General features: G+C 43.4%; 1 protein-coding gene across 20 annotated transcripts in view; it reads left to right on the top strand.

The window, feature by feature from the left end:
* The first annotated feature begins 4,585 nt into the window (after positions 1-4,585).
* Positions 4,586-24,121, top strand: part of Ubap2 (ubiquitin-associated protein 2) — an 88,992-nt gene continuing 69,456 nt past the window's right edge. For 10 of the 20 annotated variants that reach the window (XM_087548914.1, XM_087548907.1, XM_087548905.1 and 7 more), the window contains exon 1: positions 5,195-5,266. The gene's annotated coding sequence lies outside the window, so the exon portion shown is untranslated. Of the gene's footprint in view, positions 4,718-5,167; positions 5,267-6,939; positions 7,046-24,121 lie in introns of those variants that run through there. The other 10 variants (XM_087548913.1, XM_087548896.1, XM_087548890.1 and 7 more) reach the window with 5 other exon arrangements.

The following is a 24,121-nucleotide window of genomic DNA, read 5'->3' as shown; positions in this document are numbered from 1 at the left end:
TCTGGAGAAAAGTCAAGGTCAGACTAAACAGGTTGTTGAACCCCTCTGTTCCTCCGCAAATACAGTTGGGCTCAGAATTACTCATTGTGATCAGGGCAAGTTTCTTCTGGCAGTAACATTTGGAGACTCTTAGAAACCCAACAGTAAAGTTTTGCACTAGTTTAAACACAGTTGACAAGTGGGTAGTCAGGGCAAATATTTTTTTCTTCAGCCACCACAGCTGGCAGGAACCAGTGTCATATTAGCAGCAGAGAATCTGAGGGCGCGACTGTCTCATCTCAAACACCAACACCTGTCACTCTGCTGTTAGAGTTTAATCCTCCCAGTGTCTCAAGAAGACTTTTCTGCTTCTAAAGACCCCTACTGACATTCTTATATTTTTGGTTGTGAGCCTAGCCTTTAATGGCTGAGCCATCTCTCCAGCCTCCTACTGACATCCTTACAGAAGAAGCAGGGATTAGTAACTGGAGGGAATAAATTCTTTAGCCTGACGTGCAAAACGCTGCACAGATACCACCGACCCTATGCTTGTCTTACACTGACCCCCAAAGCACTGTCCTTTCAGACAAAATGAATTCTTTTCTGCCTGGGGCTCACACAGTTTCCCTGCCAAGAATGTTTGCCTGGAATATCTGCTAACCCATTGTCTCCCAGGCTTGCTTCTTTTTATTTAGCACACAATAATTGTACTGTGAGGTATTACTTCAAGGCTCTCAAGATATTTTAACATTTATTTATTGTAAATGTGTGTGTACACGCACGTCACATGGAAGTGAAGGTCAAAGGATAACGTATAGGAGCTATCTCTCAGGCCCCGATTATTTTATTATTTTATTTTATTTTTGATGCTTGTAAGGAAAGAACTTGATTGATGGAATCATCTTCCTAGCACTCAGATTATATTTTTATTTGTAATAATAGTTTCTTATAACTTTTCATGTGCATGTGGCGCTGGGCATCAAACTTAAGGACCTTGTACAGAATATGTAAGCTCTCTCACTCAGCCATGCTCCCAGCCCCATCCACGAAAGAGTTTTTAGAGTTCATTTGTTTTCTGAAGTCTCTGACATGTATCCTTTTCATGAGCCTGGAAATGTCCTACAAAGTAGGCGGATGTGTCTGTCTCCTTTACATAGATGAAGAGGTGGCCCTGGAAATATTTGGGATTTTCTTTTCAGTGGTAGGAGTTGAACTCAGGACCTCCTGATAAGTCACACTCCCCAGCCCAAGGACAAGTAATGATATTAGGAGGGAATCGTCTGGCTTTTTAGAGAATTAAGATAGTGTAAGGTCATTAGATTGTTTTAGGGAGGGGCTGTCTTAGGGTTTTCATTACTGTGAAGAGACACCATGATCAAGGTAATTCTTTTTTTTTTTTTTTTTTTTTTTTTTTTTCCGGAGCTGGGGACTGAACCCAGGGCCTTGCGCTTGCTAGGCAAGCGCTCTACCACTGAGCTAAATCCCCAGCCCGCGCCTACAACTCTTAACTCCAGAGGATCTGACACCTTTGTTCTCCAGGGGCACAGACACTGGTGCACATTCTTGTACACATGCATAATTAAAAATAACAAAATAATTGCGGCTGGAGAGATGGCTCAGCATTTAAAAGCACCAGCTGCTCTTCCAGAGAACCAGGATTATATTTCTAGCACCTACATGGCAGCTCACGACAGTCCAATGACCTCTTTTGGCCTATTTAGGCACTTCAAACACATGGTGCACATACATGTATACAGGCAAAGCACACATGCACACATAAAATACAAAAAATAATAAGAGTGCTACTTGTGATGCCACCCATCTTTAATCTTAGTACTTGAGTGATGGGAGCAGGTGGATCTCTATGAATTTATGACTAGCTTGTCTACATGGTGAGACCCTTTCGCAAAAACAAAAAAAAAAAAAAAAACGAACAAAAAACCCCCAAATTAAATAAAATAATAAAGTAAAAAAACTTAAAATAAACAGTTTATTTTGGTTTTTGAGGCCAGGTGGTTTACTATCTTGAGCTAGCCCAATTCAGTCTAAATAGACAGGGTTTCAGGCTGGGGGTAGAACACAGTCATAGAGTGCTTGTCCGGCCTGCTTGGGGTCCTGAGTTCAATCACCCATACCAAAATAAAAAACAAGACCCAGAGTCTCCACATGTTTTCACTCTTTCTTATTTTCTTTTTGAGTCAGCTCTCCTACAGTCCAGGCTGCCTTGAGTTTGCTGTGTGGTTGAGGGTAAACTCCTTCTGAACCATCTACCACTACTTTCCTCATTTAGAGATCAAACTAATGTTACCATATACACAGCCCCCACAGCTAGACCCCTAGGGTTCTTTGTGTAGCCCTCTTTAGGACTCCTGGAACTCTCTCTGTAGACCAGGCTAGCCTCTCAGAGATCCTTCTTCCTCTGCCTATGAGGGATTAAAAGTGTATGCCACTAGGCTAGCCTCCTGCCTACAAGGGCAAGAATTTAATGCATGGACCACCTGTCTCCTCTCTCTCCCTGACTCTCTCTTTCTCTCTCTTCTTATTCTCCTGAGACAGAGACTCTCTGTGTAATCCTGTTGGGCCTGGAACTGGTTCTGTAGACCAGGCTGGTCTTGAACTCAGAGATCTGCCTGTGTCACCACTGTCTAAGTCTTTGACTTTCAATAGTGGATTTAATTTTTTTTTTAAATAAATCTTTTCGGGGTTGGGGATTTAGCTCAGTGGTAGAGCGCTTGCCTAGGAAGCACAAGGCCCTGGGTTCGGTCCCCAGCTCCGAAAAAAAAAAAAAAAAAAAAAAAAAAAACTTTGACTCTCTCATACATTTCTATAAAACAAGGAGACATAGAGACTGAACTGACCAGACACAATGTTAGTAGATCATTGGCCAAGAAAGATAAGATACACCTACACATGAATAATCAGGATAATATGTTCTTTTTGTTCTGCCTGTAAAATTCAGGCAGAAAAACAAAGACTTCCCTTGAACTGGGCAGGCCTGTTTAAAATTTCAATTGTCTAGACAGGTAGGCTAAATAGATCAAGTCTATTAGTAACTAGCAAGTTAGCACTGTACCCCCATCAGTATAAGAAAAATCCCTTTTCCATCTTGCTTAAACCAGCTGCACCTTATGGGTATAAACAGGGTGTGAACATAATTCTGTTTGTTGAGGGCTTATTGTGTGCCAACCAGATAGTTTATATAATCTCTTTCTCTTTCCTGGGACAGGGTTTGCTGTTGTAGCCCTGGCTGTTCTGGAACTTGCTCTATAAACTAAGCAGACTGGACTCAAACTGGACTCAAAAGAGATCAGCCAGCCTCTGCTTCCTGGGAACAAAGGCTTATCCCACCACTCCGGGCTACTGGACCTCTTAATTTTTACAGTCCAGGAAAACTCAAATTGAGGTAATGTTTACTGAACTACAACGTTGTAGATGTATATGCACTCATAGTCACATTATATTATGTTTCAATGTATAATTTTTTTTTTTTTTGGTTCTTTTTTTCGGAGCTGGGGACCGAACCCAGGGCCTTGTGCTTCCTAGGCAAGCGCTCTATCACTGAGCTAAATCCCCAACCCCTCAATGTATAATTTTTAACAAGATACAGTTCAGCTGTTTAGAACACCTGTCTTTCCAGAGGGTGTTCGTTTGATTTCCAGCACCTAGAATATGAATTATAACTATAACTTCAGTTTCAGAGGATCCAATCCCATTTTCTGGCTAGGCATGCATATGGTGCATATATACATACAGGTAAAACATCCATACACATTATGTATATAATAAAATATACATTTTATATGTATGTATATATTTGAAATATATTATACTAACCAGGCATGGTGGGTGGCTCTTGTGTGTAATCCCACCACTTGGAAGGCCAAGGCAGGATGACTGTGGAGAGTTAGAGGTCACCAAGTACTGCACAATGAGGCTAGGTTAGAATGGGCTGGAGTGAAAGTGTTTTCAACATTTGTTTCTTTTTTTCTGGAAGAGCAGTCAGTGCTCTTTTTTTTTTTTTTTTTTCTTTTTTAATTTTTTTTTAAGATTTATTTATTTGTAAGTACATTGTAGCTGTCTTCAGACCAGAAGAGGGCATCAGATCTCACTACAGATGGTTGTGAGCCACCATGTGGTTGCTGGGATTTGAACTCAGGACCTCTGGAAGAGCAGTCAGTGCTCTTAACCACTGAGCCATCTCTCCAGCCCTCAACATTTGTTTCTTAAAGATAAGCTAGTGAGTGATTAATCATCATTTGAGTCTAGCGGTGGTGTCACACGCCTTTAATCCCAGCACTCAGGAAGCAGAAGCAGGTGGATCTTCGTGAGTTTGAGGCCAGTATTGAACTACAGAGTGAGTTTCAAAACAGGGAAGCCCTGTCTCAAAAACATAAAACACTCTTCCTTTCCTATTTGCAAAACCGGACCGATCTTGGGCTAGAACACGACTGTATAAATCTCTAACATCGCGTAGGCGCTCAAGAAATGGTAGTCGTTTCCTGTAGAAGAGAGTTGGGAATGCAGAAAGCAATCCGCATTTGAGTACATTGAAGTCTCGAGGCCTTCAGCGGGAGGACGTTCTGGGTGTCTCGGTTTGGCGGCTGGCCGTTGGCGTTTTCCCGCGCAGAGGGCAGGGCGGAGCGCCAGTCCCGCAACGTGGTAGCTGAACCCACTCTCCGCCAGAACTACACCTTCCTGCAGAAACCACGCTGGTTCGCTTGGCAGGTGGCACCCAATGGTATTAGCTCGGAAGCTAGCCATGCGGTGCTCGTTGGAGCCAGAGTCAGGACTTGTATCTACAAGCTCGCCGAGAAAAGGCGGCCGTAGACAGTGCTTTTGCCGCGCAGCACGCTGGGAGTTGTAGTTCGCTCCCGCAACGTCTAGTAGCCAGGCTTGCTTTGAGTGGCTGTACCCTGTCACGTGACGACAGAGACGCACGCATCGAGTATCTTGCAGTGTCTCTGAGGTCATCATAGAGCGACCGCACGCCTTAATAGTGGGTTCTCTGTAGGCTGTGGATAATACGACCCTGAAACTCCGACCACTCGCAATGCTAGCATCCCCGCCGCCTCCACATAGTCCCTCTCGCTCAGCTCCCAGAGCTGTGTTAACCAGCCGGGTAACCGCGTTCAAGCTTCAAGTACTGGCTCCGCCCTCTCCCATGACGTAGGGATCACGTGACGGGCAGGGCCGCCTCTGCCGCCGCCGCCGCTTTGTAAGAGGCACATTGGCAGGTAACGAGCGGCGGCGGCGGCGGCGGGTCCCGAGTCCAACGAGAGCAGCAGCGGTAATTGCCACACTATCCCCTTCAGTCTCTTTTCCAGAGCCATGAACCCTGCGGTGTATGCTTTCTGGACCAGGGCTTAGGTCTTCTGAACTCCCAACCCCCTTTGGGATGCCCCAGCGTCTACCCGGGTGGACCGGGCCGAGCTTCCCTCGCTGGCTTCATGTTTCTGTAGTGTGTCCAGGCCTGGGCACTCTCCTTCCTCTCCCGCTCAGGTTGCCCTGTGCTTCCTGCTCCCCCCAATCCTAGTTGGCCGGCCCCACCCAGCCCCAGGGGGCGCCTTCCCCTCCCCCACTTTGGGTTTTTATCCTGGAGGGTGTGGTTTTCTCTCCCACCTCGGTCCCGGCGTGTTGGCTGGAGCTTCTCCGCCACGCTGTCGCCCTCATTCTGACCACCTTTCCGCTTTCTCGTCTGGCGGCGTTCCTGGGACTGGTCTTAGAGCCCAACTTCTGCGCTCTAGTCTCTCCCTACTTAACCTGAAGGCATAGTTCAGTTTTACTACTTTTCATTCCTGAGGTCTTTGGTGTTAGTTGAAACTCAAGTTTTCTTTCTCCTGCCCTGTTCTTGAAGTCTGTTTGTGTCATAGTTTATTCTTTAACGTAAGTTAAGAGTGCTTGTGAACTGTAAAGCGTGCCTGTTAGAAAATCAAATGCTAATTCTTGAACCTGGTGCATTCCAACTCGGTTTTCCTTACCAGTTTCTTTATCACTTTACTATCCAGCTTTCCCAAAACCTTTCCCCCTACATTTTCAGTTTTAGTTGCCCAGGCATAGCAACTGTCACCACTCAGGACTCTTGTTTTCTCTTGGGGTTGGTCTTGGAATTCTTCCTGCTGTTTCTTGCTTTAACATAATCTCATACGCCTTTCTACTTCATTTCCAAGGTGCACACTCTGCCTACTCCTACTTTTTACTTTTCTCCAGCAATTGTGTACAGTAATAATTGGAGCTTTGGTGATTCCATGAAGTGCCCAGAGATCATCTTTTGGAGAGCATTCCTTTTTTGGGGGCGTTTTTGAGAGAGGGATGCACTCACTCCCTAGCTAAGGCTGGCTTTCTATTCAAAATCCTCTTGGCTCTGTCTGTCTTTCTTCTCCCTCCCTTCCTCCCTCCCTCCCTCCCTCGCTAGCTTTTGGAAACAGGGTTTCTTCATATTGAGGACTTGCTTTGTAGACCATGCCGGTCTTGCACTCATAGGGATCCACTTGCCTCAGCCTCCCAAGCACTGGGATTAAAGGCATGAGTCACCATGCACCTCTGGCCTCAGTCTTTCCTTGCTAGGATCAGGTTGCATGGATTACAGGCAAACATTACTGTGCCTGGTTACAATGAACTCTCTGCGTTCTCTTTGTTTTTTAAATTTATTTATTATATATAAGTACACGGTGCCAGATGAGAAAGTGGAAAGGTGTACACTGTCTTCAGACACACCGGAAGAGGACATCGAATCCCATTACAGATGGTTGTGAGTCACCATGTGGTTGCTGGACCATGTGGTTGCTGGGAATTGAACTCAGAACCTCTGGAAGAACAGTCAGTGCTCTTAACCACTGAGCCATCTCTCCAGCCCTCTTTTATTTTTTTATAAACCCCCTACCAATGGGCATGCCAGTACTCCCTCTGAATTGTCTGGTTTTTGTTGTTGTTTGTTTGTTTATTTTTTAAACCTCCCTTCAGTTTTTCATCGGTGTGATCCTGACTGTCTTGGAACTTACTTTGTAGACCAGGCTGGCCTTGACCTGGAGAAATCGCCTGTCTCTACCTTCAAGTGCCAGGCTTAAAGGTACGAACTACCACCCACCATCTGGTGCTTGTTCTTAGTGTTGGTTTTTCCAATAAAGGTAGAAGGGAGGTGATTCTCATACTCTCACACCTAAGTTCTCCTGTAGTGTAGCTTGGACATTGGGCGATTCTTTAGTATGGTCTTTACCTCTTTTAGGGAAGAATACATCCTACTCTTGGGAGGTTGTCCGATATATCTTGTCTGCCTTCACGGCCTCTCTGCTAGGGCCATTTTCCAGTAGCTTTGAGATTTGTCTTACTGGGCAAAGGTGTTTCCCATTCTACACTTGCGTGCTGTCACTATTTTTCCTACTTAGGGTTCATTTAAGTTCTGTAAGAGATCCCTCCCCTCATCCCTGGTGGGTGACCGGTATGTTTCCCACACTTCTGATCCCTCCCCCATTCCTTTCCTTGCTGCCTCTGACCTTCAAAAACTAAACATCTCAGAGAAAGGGAGATTGTTTTGTTTGAAATATGGGTGGAAGTAGTAACATGGCAGAGAATGAGGCCATGAGAAAGGATTGTGGTAATTGCTTCTCTGGCCTGTTTCCGGCTGCTCTGGTTTCCTCTGGTTTCTCTTTAAATGTGGATCTGGCTAGCCATGATCGTATGGAACTTCCTTTAAAACTACCTTTTAGAACGACTTTACTGAAGTGCTCATCAGGAATCGCTCTTGGTATTAGCTTGAGTAAATTTTACTGTTTGAGGGAGATGGTGGAAGAACATGGCTATAAGAGTGAGTTTATTTAAATTAATGCTCATTTGAGATGATGTTTTAGCCAAGATATGTAGCCAAGCTGGCCTCAAAATCTGCCAGCTCCAGTTTCTCAAGGGCTGGGAGTATAGGCATGTGACATACTATTCTGGCTTTGTTTTAAGTTTTGCTGTTTACCCCTTAAGGATATAAAATGCATCTAGAAAGTTTAATCCTGTCTTATAGTATAGATGTGGTCTAAAGTGATTTTACTTTCCATTGTTAGTCTTGACACTGTGACATTGTTTTTGTTTGTTTGAAACAGGGTCTGCCTAGGAGTCTACTTTGATGTATTACTTTGTAGCCAGGTTGGTTTCAAACACATTGATTAGCTGCCCGGTTCTCCAGATGCCCAAGTGCAGCATTATGTGTCTGTGCTGCCATGAGCATCCTCTGATGAGAGTGCTGCAGCTTTGTTTGTAAAATGGGGGGTGGAGGTGAGCTTAAAGGAAGTCAAAGGAACATGTCACCAAACTCTCTGTGGTAGATAGAGTTCTACTAGTTCAGACCAAGAAATCCATCTTTTTTCAAAGTCAACCAAATGTATCAGTTCTCAGTCCCCACAGTCAGAATGTATAAGACTAATGTTTGTGCTGTTCTCCCTTAAAAAAATCATCTTTGTTTTATGTGTGAGTACACTGTCACTGTCTTCAGACACACCAGAAGAGGGCATTAGATCCCATTATAGATGGTTGTGAGCTACCATGTGGTTGCTGGGAATTGAACTCAAGACCTGTGGAAGAGCAGTCAGTGCTTTTAACCACTGAGCCATCTCTCCAGCTTTTCAATTATCTTTTGGGCAGTGTTTCTTCCAGAGTTACCTTTGCTTTTCCTTGATTTGGGGGTGGGGCGGTGCTGGGGCGGTGCTGGGGCGGTGCTGGTGATTGAGTTAAGGATGTACCCTGCAGCAGAGCTGTATCCTCAACTTCCTGTACTTTGTACTGAAAGGAGACCTTGAAAATACTGTCTTTGTTTGTTTGTTTGTTTTCTTTTTTTCTGGATCTGGGGACGGAATCCAGGGCCTTGTGCTTGCTAGGCAAGCGCCTACTACTGAGCTAAATCCCGAACCCCTGTTTTGTTTTTTTAAAGTCAGGGTCTTGTCAGCCTTGAACTTAATGGGCAGCCACAGATGAGCTCAAACAGACTCTCCTGTTTTTCCATTTCTACCTATTACAGGTGTGATCCACACACACTTGTCTGGAAGACTTTGATGAGGCATTGAAGACCAGGTTTTGTGACTTTTTGGCTAAGGGACATAGTTGATTGTGGACGGAAGTGAGTTTGAGTTGGTACCCATTTAAGTATTTGGAATCGAGGCAGGGAACAGGACTTGTAATAAGCAGCAAAGTTTCAGTCAATAAATAAGCAGTAACCTCCCTTTAAAAGTTGGTAGAGCTGGGTGTGGTGGTGTATGTCTTTAATTCCACGGTTTGGGACTTGAGAAGCAGAGGCAGGAGGATGGATCTCTGTGAGTTTGAGACCAGCCTGGTTTACAGAGCATTCCAGACAGCTAGGGTCCACAGAGAAACCCTATTTTGGGGTTGTGGGAGAGGTAACTCAGTTTTAAAGCACTTGCTGATTTTCAAGAGGACCCGACTCAACTCCAAGGACTCACACGGTGGCTCACAGCTGTTCGTAATACTCCAGTTCTAGGCTGATGCCCGGCCTCCTTGGGCACCAGGCTTCTCATGGAATGAATGGAGATACATGCAGGTAAAACATCCATACACATTTAAAACAAAAGGAAACAAACCTTGTACATCAGTAGTGGGTAAAGGCACATGCTTTCAAGTCAGTGCTGGAGCTTGATCCCTGAGGCCATGGCAGAAAGAGAGACGAGACTTCTGCTAGTTGTCTTCTGCCCTCCACTTACACACTGTGGGGCTTATTCACACACATAAAAGTTAAATATTAATGGTTTTAAAAGTTAGGGGGCGGGGGGCCTGGAGAGATGTCTCAGAGGTTAAGAGCACCGACTGCTCTTCCAGAGGTCCTGAGTTCAATTCTCAGCAACCACATGGTGGCTCACAACCATCTATAACAGGATCCAATGCCCTCTTCTGGCATGCAGATATACGTGCAGATGGAGTACTCATATACATAAAATAAATCTTAAAAAATAAAAAGGGGGCTGGAGAGATGGCTCGGTGGTTAAGAGCACCGACTGCTCTTCCAGAGGTCCTGAGTTCAAATCCCAGCAACCACATGGTGGCTCACAACCATCTGTATTGGGATCCGATGCCCTCTTCTGGTGTGTCTGAAGATAGCTACAGTGTACTCATATACAAAATAAATAAATCTTTTAAAAAAAAAATAAAAAGGTGTTAGGAATGTGGGGGCTATGGGTGAGATTCAGTAATGGAGAACTTCCTGCCCAAGAACAAGGCTTCATCCTCAGCTCCAAGAAAAAAAGTTGTTTTTCTTTATAGACATCTAAAACTTGTTTCTAAAGCTTAAAAATTAATATTTTTCAGGGGCTGAGGAAATGGCTGAGTAGTCTAAGAGCAGTTGTTGGTCTTAAAAGTCCCAGGTTCAATTCCCAGCACTCACATAGTGGTTCATAACCATCTGTAAACTCCAGTTCCGGGAGATCCAATTCTTTCTTTTGACTGCTTCAGGCACTAAGCACACACATGGCGCACATATGTGACACAGGCAAAATACACACGAAATCAAATTTGAAAATCCAATAAAAAATGAATAATTTTCTTTAAGAAATTTTAAAGATTTAGTTTTATGTGTATGAGTGTATTGCCTGTCTGTATACTGTGTGGGGGCCTGGTGCCCATGGAATTCAGATGAGTCATCTGATCCAGTGGTATTAGAGTTACAAATGTTTGTGAGCCAACATGTTAGTGCTGGGAACAGAACACAGGTTCTTTGCAAAAGCATCAGTGCTCTTGATACTGAAGTTCTTAGCATGCCTCAAGAATACTCTTAAAAATTATTTATAGAGGAGATTTCTGACTTTCTTTTCTTTCCCTCCCCTTCCTTCCTTCCCTCCCTCCCTCCCTCCCTCCCTAAGGTTGGGTTTTGTTGGATAGCCCTAGCTGATATGGAACCTACTAGGTAGCTGAGTTGAGGCTGGTCTTAGGCTCCTATCAATCCTCCTGTCTCAGCCTCCCTTATGCTGGCTGAGCTTAAAGGCAAATGCCACCACACCTGGCTTAAATAGGCATTTTTAAGGCCTCCTATTTGGTTGTGGTATAGGCCTGTATACACCTGTAACCCCAGCCTGCAACCCCAGCAGGAGGGTCTTCATAAATTTGCTGATGCTTTGCCTGTATAGTGTCAAAAAAGCAAACCAAAACAGAAGCTTACTTATTCTCTTGTCCCAATAATTTTTTCAATGAAAAGTCTTACCTTTTAGAGTGCATATGGTGGACACACATAGTCTAGGTATCTAAGATTACTTCACTTACCTGTGATACTGAAAGATATATTGGGTTTTAGTATGCTGTCTTAAGAAGCAGCATGTTATGACAATTACTATCTTTTTTTAAGATTTGTTTATTTAGTTAATGTATATATGAGTACTCTGTCCTCAGACACACCAGAAGAGGGCATCAGATCCCATTACAGGTGGTTGTGAGCCACTGTGTGGTTGCTGGGAATTGAACTCAGGACCTTTGGAAAACAGTCAGTGCTCTTAACCACTGAGCCATCTGCCCTGACCATATTTCACAGTAACGCTGGGGCTGTCAGTATTCTCAACATTAGGTTCAGTGACTGGAGTGTCTTTGTACAGGAGGAGGTAAAGGAAGAAAAGGGGGTGGGATTGCAAAGGAAATGGGGAGCAAGGGAATTAATAGAGAGAGGAAGAACTATCCAGCAATTCTGAACCATCACATTCTTCTCCCATTTGTTTTTTAAGTGTGCTCATTTATTTATGTGTGTGTATGTATGTGGGTCTGTGGACATGTGTGTGCACCTGTGAGAAGGCATAGGAGCTGGGGTTGCAGGCAGAGGTGAGTTTACTGATAGAGGTGCTAGGAACTGAACTTCTGTCGTCTGCAAGAATAGCCTCTTGTAACTGTTGAACTGGCTCTGGCCAGAGCTGTCTGTGGCCCTTGGTTTTGTTGAGACAGTTTCTTTATGTAGCCTATGCTGTCCTAGAGCATATGTATTCTAGACTGGCCTTGATCTCAGATCTTTTGCCTCTACCTCCTGAGTACTGAGATTGTCATGCCTGGCAATCATTTATTTTTGAGGCTGGATTTTAGAATATTACTCTGGCTGGCTTGGAGCTTGCTGTGTAGACTAGGCTGGCCTCAAGGTTTCTGTGGTCTTCTACCTCTGCTTCCTAAATGCTTGGATTAAATTCCTGGGCCACTGTGTCCCCCACTTCCCCATTCCAGATAACTGTCAAGGATGGATGGCCCTGAACTATGTCTGTACTTAAAGACAAGAGGTTCAGGTAGGAGGTTCAGCTGTGTTACTTGTGGCATTCCTCCTGCCAGTCTCACATATGTAGGAAACACAGGAGTGCTCCAGATTCTGTGAATAGTGGATTTCATTAGGATTTAGAGCAATTGTTCTCAACCTGTGAATTGTGACCCCTTTGCAGGTTGTGAAAAGACCCTTTCACAGGGGGCTACCTCAGACCATTGGGAAAAAAGGAGATTTATATTACTATCCATAGCAGTAGTGAAATTAGTTATGGGATAGCAACAGAAATAGTTTTATGGTTAGGAGTCACTGCAACATGAGGAACTGGATTAAAGGGTCGGCAGCATTAGGAAAGTTGAGAACCACTGCTCTAGACCTTTTGCTGAAGCTTAGCTTCCTGCTTGGGTTATTTATTAACTTGCCTTTAGAACCTTTCTAGATTAAAGTACTATTGTATATATACAATTCAGTAATATCTTGTATTTCTGTTTGCACATTTTTAAAAAGTTAATTTTTTAATTTATGTGTACATGTGTGTGAAGTACATGCTGTCTGTGTGTACCAGCATCATGTGTAGGTTAGCTTTCTTGTTCATGTCTGTGGCAACTGGAGTTACAGGCAGTTTTGAGCTACTGTGGGTGCTGGGAACTGCAACACACATTCTTTAATTGCTGAGCTCTCTAGTGCCCTCCCCTCCCCCCAGCACTCCTAGCTGGTCTGAAATTTTTGTGTGCCAGATTGGCCTTGAGCTTACCGAGGTTCCTCTTCTCAGGTGCTGAGAAAAGGCCTGCTCCACTATGCCTATTTTATACCAAGTTTCTTTTTTTTCTTTTAATCTATTCCCATCTTAAGTTTTGAGAAGCTGTAGAAACATAGAGCATAAGGAGTTCCAGGACAGCTAGAGCTATACAGACTTTGTCTCAGAAAGTAACAGGCACGTTGCAGCTCTGTGGTGGTGTTTGCCTAGACCTTCCTTGATCCTGTTCCTAGCACAGATCCCAGTAGTGATTGGAAAATCTCTCTGTTTGCTGGGGTAACCCAGGTATCACACGAGTCAAAAGCCTTGTCAGTTCAGTGGCCATTTACTCTCTTATTACTACAGAAGACGGCAGTGTGATGGAGCCAGCAGAGCAAGATGTGCCTAACCTCTAGTGATCAGGCAGGACAGGGAAATGACAGGCTTTATTTGTTAGACTGTGGTGATAGTTGCAAAGCTTAGCCAATGCACTAAGTCATGTAATTACATGTTCAAAGTGAACTTTGTTTGGAACATGCCCTAGTAAAGTTATTCACTATTTTTAATAAATATGGTGAGATAAGCAATTTGAATAGATAAGCATATGTTAATTCTGTAATTATTACCAGTTATAGTCAAACTTTAGAAGTCCATTATCTTTTTTAGGTTCCCCAAAGGCTTGGGAAACAGTATTTGACCAAGGTTTCTTAATCTCAAAATGAGTAGATTCCAGGACTTCTGACTTGTGCTTTTACTTGCACTCCTTTAGCACCTTGCCTGTCTGAGACACTGGTGTGACTGGGAGTATAGCCGGGTGCTATAAGCAACAGAAAGGACATTTAACCCTTTACAGTATGAAAGGCTGTGCCTTGATCCTAGAAGAGGAATAGAGATGGGTTCTAGAGGTGATGGTGTCTTTGAACTGTGTACTGTTCACTAGACTTTTCACACCTAGTTTTGCCATTGTACTATTTATTCTATATGGAGGCGTTTAGAATTGGTTGCACTTGAGTTCTGAGATTTAATACAATAAGCTACTTTTCTTTTAAACACACCCCCCCCCTCCAGTTTTAAAATTTTCATTCTGATTTTAGTAGCTTTTGAATCCGCATGAAGCCTTCTGCCAATATGTATGTGCCCTCTGAAGTAGTTAGGCACATACATTGAGCATTTCATTTTCTCGAATGAACTGTGCCCCTGGCCTTCCTTTCTTTTTAAATGCTAGTGCTCTAGGTCACCACAGCGTTGCCCATATAAGCCGTCTTACCCCAGGTAAGCACTGATGCTAACAGAACACGTTTTGTGGCAAGGGGGACGTACTAAAGGATTGACTTGTATATTTCAGGAATAAGAGAACTAAATAGTGCTGAGCACTTGTGAACAAAAGGAAACAAGGATGGCGTTCTCTGTCTAAAAGAGCAAGGGAAGGGGTTGGGGATTTAGCTCAGTGGTAGAGCGCTTGCCTAGGAAGCGCAAGGCCCTGGGTTCGGTCCCCAGCTCCGAAAAAAAGAACCAAAAAAAAAAAAAAGGGCAAGGGAAGGCTGTCTGAAGTTATGTTGAGCAGTAGAGAGAGACAGATGCAGGAGAGCAAGAGGGAAGACTGCTGGATCCTGACCTGAGGGTAGACAAAGTGATAGAAACCAGGTTGAAGGTGAAGCAGGTAGTTAGAGAAGAATGAGTGTTTTCCTTAGGGAGAGAGAGAGCTTAAGTAGTCATTGTTTATGACATTGAACATTTAGTTTCCAGTAATGATTGAAGGAAAACCTTTTCTGAGTTTCGGTTTTGAGGTTTTCCGCACGGAGACAGCAGTTTAACATGTATTTATAATTACCACCAGGGAGTACTTCTTTGAGTGGTGTGGTAGGAGAGTTCCTTATTTAAGGGATTTCGTATTTTGTTTTTTTTTTTTAATATTTTATTTATTTATTATACATGAGTACACTGTAGCTGCCTTCAGACACACCAGAAGAGGGCATCAGATCTCATTATAGATGGTTGTGAGCCACCATGTGGTTGCTGGGATTTGAACTCAGGACCTCGGGAAGAACAGTCAGTGCTCTTAACCACTGAGCCATCTCTCCAGCCCCGTGTTTTGGTTTTTAGTGAGAGCTGGCACTGGTACGTACATAAGTATCAGGTATATTAATGTTTAAATGGATTACATGACTTGATTGGTACATTTTTTTAGGTAACACATTAAAAAAAAAGATGGTCTGGTGGAGGTGGTGGCCTACACCTTTAATCCGAGCACTTTGGAGGCAGAGACAGGTGGAATCTCTGAGTTCCAGGCCAGCCTGGTCTACAGATCAAGTTCCAGGACAACTAGAGCTACTACACACAAAGAAACATGGTCTTGAAAAACCAAAAGGCAAAAAGAAAAAAATTGGCACAGTAAAATAGTAATAAGGATGCTAGTAGAATAAAAGCAATATTCTTTTTTTTTTTTTTTTTTTTTGGTTCTTTTTTTCGCAGCTGGGGACCGAACCCAGGGCCTTGCGCTTCCTAGGTAATCGCTCTACCACTGAGCTAAATCCCCAGCCCCAGCAATATTCTTTAGGAAGAAATTGCATCTTGGGCTGGAGAGATAGCTCAGTGGTTAAGAGCACTGGTTGCTCCGCTATTCCCTACAGCTACATGGTGCGCACAACCATCTGTAATGGAATCCGATGCCCTCTTCCCGTGTGTCTGAAGATAGTGATAGTGTACTCATACATAAAGAAAATAAATAAATCTTTTTAAAAAATTGTAGCTCCTTCAGAGGCAGAGGCAGATGGATCAATGCCAGGCTTTCTATAAAGCAAGTCTGGAACCAGCCAGGGGTACACAGAGAAATCCTGGGTTGTGTGTGTGTGCGTGCATGCGTGCGTGCGTGTTTGCGGCAGCGGAGGGGGGCAAATCAACAACCAGCAAATCATAGCTTTATTCTGATTTGTGAGCAAAGTTGAAGAGCTGACTAAAAAACTGGGACCAGTTGAATGCTCATGCTATAGGCTGAGGCAGGAGGATTGCTGAAACTTTGAGGGTAACTTAACAATATTTAGCAAGTTCTCAACCCTTCCAAAATCAAACTAAAACAAAACAACTCAAACTGAGAGAGAACTGTTTTAAGATAAAACTTTTTATTTTTATTTGTCTTGATAAGACTGGTCTCAAGACTTCCAGGCTGACTCTGAACTTACTATGTAGCTAAGAATGACCTTGAATTTCAAATCTTCTACTCCCCACATTATAGCCTAGCACCACCACACCTACCTTAGGTGGTTTTGGGGAAGAAACACTGGTCCTTGGGCACACAAGGCAAACATTATAGGTTTAGTTTGGATCCTTCTGTTTTAGCCTTAGCTGAGATTACAGGTAGAAACCACTTCTGACAAGTTAGTGGTGTTACAGTTCATTTGGTAGAGCGCTGCCTAGCATGCAGAGGAAGCCTTGGATCTTGATCCTCAACATAAAACTAGATGTGGTGGTGTGTAATTCAAGCCAGATTTGCTTCATGAGACCTGTAATATCTATAGATGGTATACTTTTTTCTTGAAATAGCTTTCTCCTCCACCTCCCACTCCTTCATGGGAGTCAGGATGGCACTCTGTACCCCTGGCTGGTTTGGAATTTTACACAAAGAACAGATTGGCCTTGGAATCGCCTGCTTCTGCCTCCAAACTGTTGGTTAAAAGTGGGTGCCTCCAAACCTGGATTAAAGTTGAACTTTTAATCTATTTGTGGGGCTTTTGAGATGAGGAGTACGGATACTTGGTGCTAAACTGGACAACCAGAGGTCAGTATTGATTTTTTTCCCATCTTTATTAAATTGGGCAGTATTGATTTTTGACCTCTATGCTCACTCACGCATGCCTGCACCACACACAGTAGACAGACGGATGCAAAAAGTAAGTTGTGAAAGAAACATTTGTAGTTTTTAACAATTTAGTGCCAAGTTTTCAAGTGATTCAATCAGAGATTCAGGGAAAAAAGTGACCATTGGAATTATTTGAATGACTTGGTTATTTGTTCTTCTGTAATAATCAAAAAATTTCCCTTTGTTTTGGTAAGAATTACCTTGTATATACACTCTACCACTGAACTATGTACACTGCAGAGTTGAAGACTGAGTTTTGTCTGTTGTGCAAAATAGAGTTGAAGTTTCAGCCACTTAGCACAGTGATACACAGTTTGCTAGAGCAGAATGACTAGAATAAGTTGTAGTTGGAGAGATGTCTCAGCCATGTTCTCATCAGGCACAGGGTACACAGACATATATGCAGGCAAAGAATAAGTGAAAAAAAGGAAGCATCTTTAAAAAGTGAAAATAAGTTGCTGTGAGATGGTACGTGATTGTCTTCCTATGCAGAGGATACCTGAGTCGGAGCTTCTCACTGGGATTTAGAAAATACAAAGCTAAATCGAGAATGGCAATTCTTTTTATTTTGATTTCATATGCGTTGCTGTTTTGCCAGCATGTATGTCTATGTGAAGGTGTCAGATCTTGGAGTTACCGACAGTTGTGATCTGCCATATATTTGCTGGGAATTGAACTTGGATTCTTTCTCTAAAAGAGAAGCCAGTACTCTTAATGGCTAAACGTCTCTCCAGCCCATGTTTTGAGACAGGGTTTCTCTAGCTCTGGCTGTCATGGAACTTGCTCTGTGGACCAAGCTGACCTGGAACTGAAAGATCCACCTGCCTCTAGCCTCCTAAGTGGTGGGATTAAAAGTATACACCACTGCCACTGGGCATCCTACGCCCACTTCCTACACACCTTCCCCTTTTAAATACAGGGTTACCTCTGTTGTACCCTTGCTATTTTGGAACTCACTGTGTACACCAGGATGGCCTCCTCAAACTGAGATCCTCCTGCCTCTGCTTCTCAAATGCTGGGATTGTGTGTGTAGCACAGTGCCTGGCAGGGCAAGCATATTTTTGCCTCTTCAAGATAGGATTGAAGGCAGCTTGTACCACCATGCTCAGCAATACTGTATTTTAGAAAGAATTTATATTGAAAAAGAATGGGACCAAAAATTTTTTGGGCCCCGCATGGTGGCACAGGACTTCAGTCACGGTACTTGGGAAGCAGAGGCAGGTGGGTCTTTGAATTAAAGGTCAGCCTGGTTTACACAGGAACTTCCAAGAGACAGAAATTGACACTCTGTTCTCCTTCTTTTACTCTTGTCTTTAGGGGAATAAGACAATGTGTGCTTATGCCAGTGGATGCTTGCAGACAGGAGATAGCTTCTTCATTATCAGGGGAATCCATTCTGCAACTTGGTGAAACACAAACTAAGGTCTTCAGAGTGAAGGCTTGCTCTGTAATGACAGGGTGAAAATATCCTTCCTACTTCAAAAAAATGGTTTGTGAGTGAGTGATTTAAAACAGTAAAGATGTTTAAGAAATGCATGACAGGAAAGCCATTTGAAGACTCGCATTGTCCTTGGGTCTGGAATTTTGGTTTTGGAAAGTAGCCATCTTATGCTGCCCAGAAGTTATGCAGACATAACTTCTCCTACTTTGAGAAATCAGCCAAGGAGAATAACGATGTAATAAATGTGTGTTAGGAAAACAGGTTCTTAGCTTTGTCTTCAAATAGACTTGGAGATATATCCTTTATTACTCATTACAGTTATAACTGATGAGTCAGAAAAAGTAGGGTTTGTTTTTTCAGGGCTGCTCTGTAAAACATGCTGGCCTCAAACTCAGATTCAGGGGCCTCTGCCTCCTAAGTGCTGGAGCTAAAGGTGTGTGACACCACACCCTGTTTAAAATTAGTGTTTGTAACACTCCATTGTTAAGGAAGGAAAATATTGCAACCATCCATCTGTCTATATGTCTGTCCATTTGAGACAGGGTCTATAGTTCTGGCTGTTCTGGAACTCACTTTGTATACCAGGCTGGCCTTAAACTCTTGGAGGCCCCTGCTTCTGCCTCCTCAGGCGAGGATGGATGGCGCCATGTATCAACATGCTCAGCATACTGTAGTTTAGAATTTACATGGGAAAAGGATGGGACCAGAAATTTTGGGCCCAGCATGGTAGTACAGACCTTTAATCACAGTACTTGGGAAGTAGAGGCAGGTGGATCTCTGAACTAAAAGGTCAGCCTGGTTTATATTGGGAGTTCCAAGCCAGCCAAGACTACAAGACAAGAGCATTGATTGAAAAGTTTAGTGCATGGGGGAGGGGTGTTTTCATGAGTATGTGCTTCCACAAGTGCATGCTTCCACGAGCGAGTGCTTGCAAGCACCATGGCACACGTGCAGAATCAGAACCGTGTTGTCCCAGTGACTGAACTGAGGTGGTCGGGCTTGGTGACAAGTTCCTTTACTTGTTGAGCCATTTTGCTGGCTCTGCTTTTACTTTTGAGATAGGTCTGACTGTGTAGCCCAGGTGGGCCTGGGGCTTATCATCTTGTGCTTTCAAACTTCTTGAATGCTAGGATTCCTTTGTAGTTTGCTTTCATATCCATAACATAGGTAACTCAGATTAACAGGATAAGTGATGGGCCATACATTTTAAGGTTTATTTTTGTTATGGGGCGTATCTTTGTATGTTGGTGCCTGCAAAGGTCGTAAGGGGGTGTCAGATCCCTTAGAGCAGGAGACACAGGTAACCTCCTGTCAACTGTGTTCTCCAGAAGAGTAGTGATTCTTCTCTTAGTAGTAGTAGGAGCTGTCTCCCAGCTCCGCGTGCTATAGTTATAGTGCTGCTTTGCTCTCCATTGACTTATGTGAGGCCATCACTGTGCTGCAGAGCTTTGGATGTTAGTCACTAATGCTGTTCCGTTTGTTCTGAGAAAGCGTCTTTCTTTGTAGGCAAGAGTGGTGGCTGCTTATATCAAGCTGTCTTCAAACATGTGATCCTTTTGTCTCAAGGCCCCAAGGCTTACAGGCAGGGCTTATAGACAGGACTCACCACATTTAAATCCATGTGTTTAGTTTGCTTATTTTTTGAAGATAGGGTCTGAAGTGGAGGCGGGTCTGAAGTGGAGGCGGGTCTGAAGTGGAGGCTGGTCTGAAACTTAATGTGTAGCTCAGAGTGACTTCATATTCTGTTTGTTTGTTTTGTTCTTTAAGATGATTTCTCTATTTCTCTATAACAGCCCTGTCTGTTCTGGAACTTGCTTTGTTTACTGACTATGCTGGCCTCAAACTGCATCCCCCCCCCCCCCCCCAACCAAGTGCTGGGGTTAATGCCACTGTATTCTTGGCAATCAGCCTATTTCATCTTCCCAAGGGAGGATGTGAATTTAGGTGCAGGCTACTGTGCCCAGCATAGTATATTCTAATGACAATACCCTGGGATATTATTTGAGAAGTGCTTGTCTGAATGACTATACAGCACAAGGGTAATTTTGGGTTTGGGTGTGTGTATGCTGGGACTTCAACCCAGGCCTCAAGGTCCTTCATGCATGCAGGAGGAACACTGTATTATACTGGATAGGACCTGTGAGGTGCTGTGTGTAATGTGGGCTTTTTTGTTTGAGACAGATCTGTTAGAAATATGGGGGTAAAGATTAGTTAGGAGTAATGAGCAGCCTTTCAAAAGGGATTGAAGACAAAGACTCCTCCATAGCTGCTAGGTTAGAGAGAGTTTAAGCTGGGCCATGTGGTTCAGTGGTACAATGGTGGGTGGCCTACCATAGCTGACGTCCTGGATTTGATCCCTAGCACCATGAAAGACTGGAACAATAAAATAATATTAATTTAAAAATGAGGTTTATTGCTGAGAAAGCTGGATAGGATTGGGACACATGTTTGGAAGAAACTACAGGCAAAGCAATGCTTTTCTTTCTCTGACCTTTGGTAGCTGGAGAGAATGTGACTGTACTAAGTCAAATTTGATGGCTTCCAACGTTCAAGAGTTCAGCAGCACCATTCCTTTTCCATGGGCAGGGTATGAGCCCAGCCCAGCGGATAGATAATATTGTGTGGGTGGTAGGGAGGTCATCCTTGTCCACCAGCTGCCAGAGGCCTGACCCTGCCCTTGCAGCTGTGGAGAATAAAAGTATCAGCTTGGTCAGCTCCTGGCATTTGAGCACTCGCGGTTGAGCCTCATAATTGAGTGTTTGGCACCCCCTTGCCTGTTCTCTCCCTGATTGGCAGCGGTGATTTCTTGCTGCCTGTTTGAACTTTGTAAACCAGCAGAGAGTCCTTACTAAAATTACTTCACCTGCCAAAAAAGATTGAGAAGAATGGGTTCTGATAGAAAAAGCAAGACTGCAGATTGGAAATTAAATGAATTAATCCAACATTGCTAACTGATCACAAGAGTACAAGAGTGTAGGAAGTAGTCGTTGGGTGTTTGAAGGGCTTTGGAGCTTAGTGGGATTCTGGCCCAGACTAGACACTTTGGTTAGGGATGAGGTGTTCAGATGGTGTAAACAATAACTTCCTCATAGAGAGAAGCCAACTTGGAGACTTTTGTATTTTCGTAATTGATCATTTGAATATGGTATGTGCTTAAGAGCACAGACTAGGGAGCTAGATGGGTTTGAATCCTTTATGTCGTCACTTAATGAACGGTGACTCTGTAAAATGAGAGTAACATGTACCTGAGGGTGCTGGAAAGTTTAATACTCTAAAGCTCTTAAAGATCAGGCACATATCTGCAGTCTTAGTGCTTTAGATGCTGAGACTAGAGGACAGTCATTCGTTGAGGGTAACCTGGGCTATGTATCTACTATCATGCTACATAGTGTGAGTAGTGCCAGGTGATCTGAGATCTTACAGTAGTATCTGCCATGTAGTAAAACAGTATATGTTACCATTACTTACTTACTGTAGAGTTGTGGGAATGAGTGTATACCTAGGACTATCCTTACCAAACTTTTCTCAACTGAGGTGATATCCCTATACGTATTCTCCCTTGTTTATGAGCATACAGAGGCATACAGAGTTGATGCTGGGTTGCAACCCACGGTGGAGAACCATCGTTATAGGGTGTATAACTGCTATATAACAGCTTTGAGCTATTTTTGCCTAACATTTGGTGTCTTCATGATGATGTATATAAACTTGAGACTGTTAACAATTTCTGGTCTCATCTTTCCTCCCTCCTTGCCCAATCCAACTTCTTTCCTCCCCCCTTGCCCAATCCAACTCCTTACACCCCAGAGGCAGGGATTGAATCCAGGGCCTTTTAAATGCTAGACAAGTAAGACTGGACTTGATGTTCCACCTGAGATGTCCTGGAAGTATTTGTTCCTTGCAAAAGAAAACAGTAACAGTTTAAACTTTTTCTAGGACCATGGAGATGGTTCAGTAGCTGAAATCACTTATTTCAAAACTTGATGCCCTGAGTTTGACTTCCAGAACCTATGGTGGAGGAAAGAGCTAATTCTCTAAAGCAAGGCTGACTGCCAGACATGTGCCAGTGGCGCTGTCCTATCACAACAAATACAGGCCATTTTGTACCTCAAATAGTGGGAGACACTTCTCATTTTTGTTTTAGCAGCATTTCTTTCTTTCTTTTCTTTTTTTTTTCTTTTTCTTTTTTTCGGAGCTGGGGACTGAACCCAGGGCCTTGCGTTTTCTAGGCAAGCGCTCTACCACTGAGCTAAATCCCCAACCCCTTTAGCAGCATTTAAATTAAAAATCTACTACTGGAAGTTGGGGATTTAGCTCAGTGGTAGAGCGCTTGCCTAGGAAGCGCAAGGCCCTGGGTTCGGTCCCCAGCGCCGAAAAAAAAGACCAACAACAACAACAACAAAAAAAAATCTACCACTAAACCATATCTTTAGCTTACTTTGAATATTAGAAATTTTGTTTGGTTTTTGTTTGATTTTTCTTTTTTCACTAATGTTTTAAAATTTCACTTGATAGATTGGAATAACTGCATGTTTTCTGTAGCTTAAGAACCTGAGATATGGAAGAATTTCTGACAGTTTATTTTTAGAAGTCTCTTGATCTTGTCTGTTTCTATTCTGAGAATTCTCTTGGAACCTGTTCCGGAGTAGCAGAGCTGATGGAAAACAAGTGTAAATGCAGTTCCTATGGCCTAGCAGCTGGGTGTGTGCGCAGGCACAGGTCTATTTACTACATGAGATCCTGTTTCCAAAAGAGTGCGGGATTTCCCTGTATATTGCTTTGGTGTGCTAGTTGAAGATGTTTTTTTTCTTCTTCTTCCTCCTCTTCCTCTTCTTCCTCTTCTTCTTCCTCCTCCTCCTCCTCCTCTTCTTCTTCTTCTCTTTTTTTTTTTTTTTTTCTTTTTTTTTTTTCGGAGCTGGGGACCGAACCCAGGGCCTTGCACTCCCTAGGCAAGCGCTCTACCGCTGAGCTAAATCCCCAGCCCCCTTCTTCTTTTTTTTAAAGATTTATTTATTTATTATGAATACAACATTCTCCCTGCATGTACGCTGCAGGCCAGAAGAGGGTATCTGATCTCATTACAGATGGTTGTGAGCCACCATGTGGTTGCTGGGAATTGAACTCAGGACCTCTAGAAGAGCAGTCAGTGCTCTTAACCTCTGAGCCATCCCTCCAGCCCGAAGATGTTTCTTCTTTTTTTTTTTTTTTTTTTTTTTTTAAAGATTTATTTATTTATTATATATAAGTACACTGTAGCTGTCTTCAGATACACCAGAAGAGGGCATCAGATCTCTTTACAGATGGTTGTGAGCCACCATGTGGTTGCTGGGAATTGAACTCATGACCTCTGGAAGAGCAGTCGGGTGCTCTTAACCGCTGAGCCATCTCTCCAGCCCAAGATGTTTCTTCTTAATCTAGTTTCTCTGCCCTCCATTTTCAGTTTAGTAATGGTAAAAAGTTTTAAGGTTTTTGGTGATTACTTTGGGAAGTTCCTTTTGGGAAGCCTCTCCTTTTCTTCTCTCCTTTCCTCTCTCCCTCCCTCCTTCCCTTCTTAGTATATGAGGTGAGGAGAGGGTGAAAGGTATGAGTGATGTGTATGTGGGCGTGGGTGTGTGCTTGAGTTGATGTGTTTGTGTGGGTGTGTGAGCGCACACGCACTCAGGCGCATGTGCCATGGCATTTGTGTAGAGGTCAGAGATTTGAAGTTGGTTTTATTCTTTTATTGGTTTATATGGATCCTGGGGACTGAACTCAGAACTTCAGACTTGGTGACAAGTGCTATTACTTGCTGAGCCACCTCACCAGTCCTTGATGCTTAATTTTAAAGGAGATGGATTTAAAGAAAATTAAGCATGGTGCTACATAGCTCTTAGGAGGCTGAAGATCAACTCTAGCCTGGGC

The sequence above is a fragment of the Rattus norvegicus genome, chromosome 5 (assembly GCF_021556685.1).
Source record: "Rattus norvegicus strain SHRSP/BbbUtx chromosome 5, alternate assembly SHRSP_T2T, whole genome shotgun sequence".
Classification (NCBI taxonomy): Eukaryota; Metazoa; Chordata; class Mammalia; order Rodentia; family Muridae; genus Rattus; species Rattus norvegicus.
Note: the sequence above shows the minus strand (reverse complement) of the source record. Positions and strands in the feature narration are given on the sequence as shown.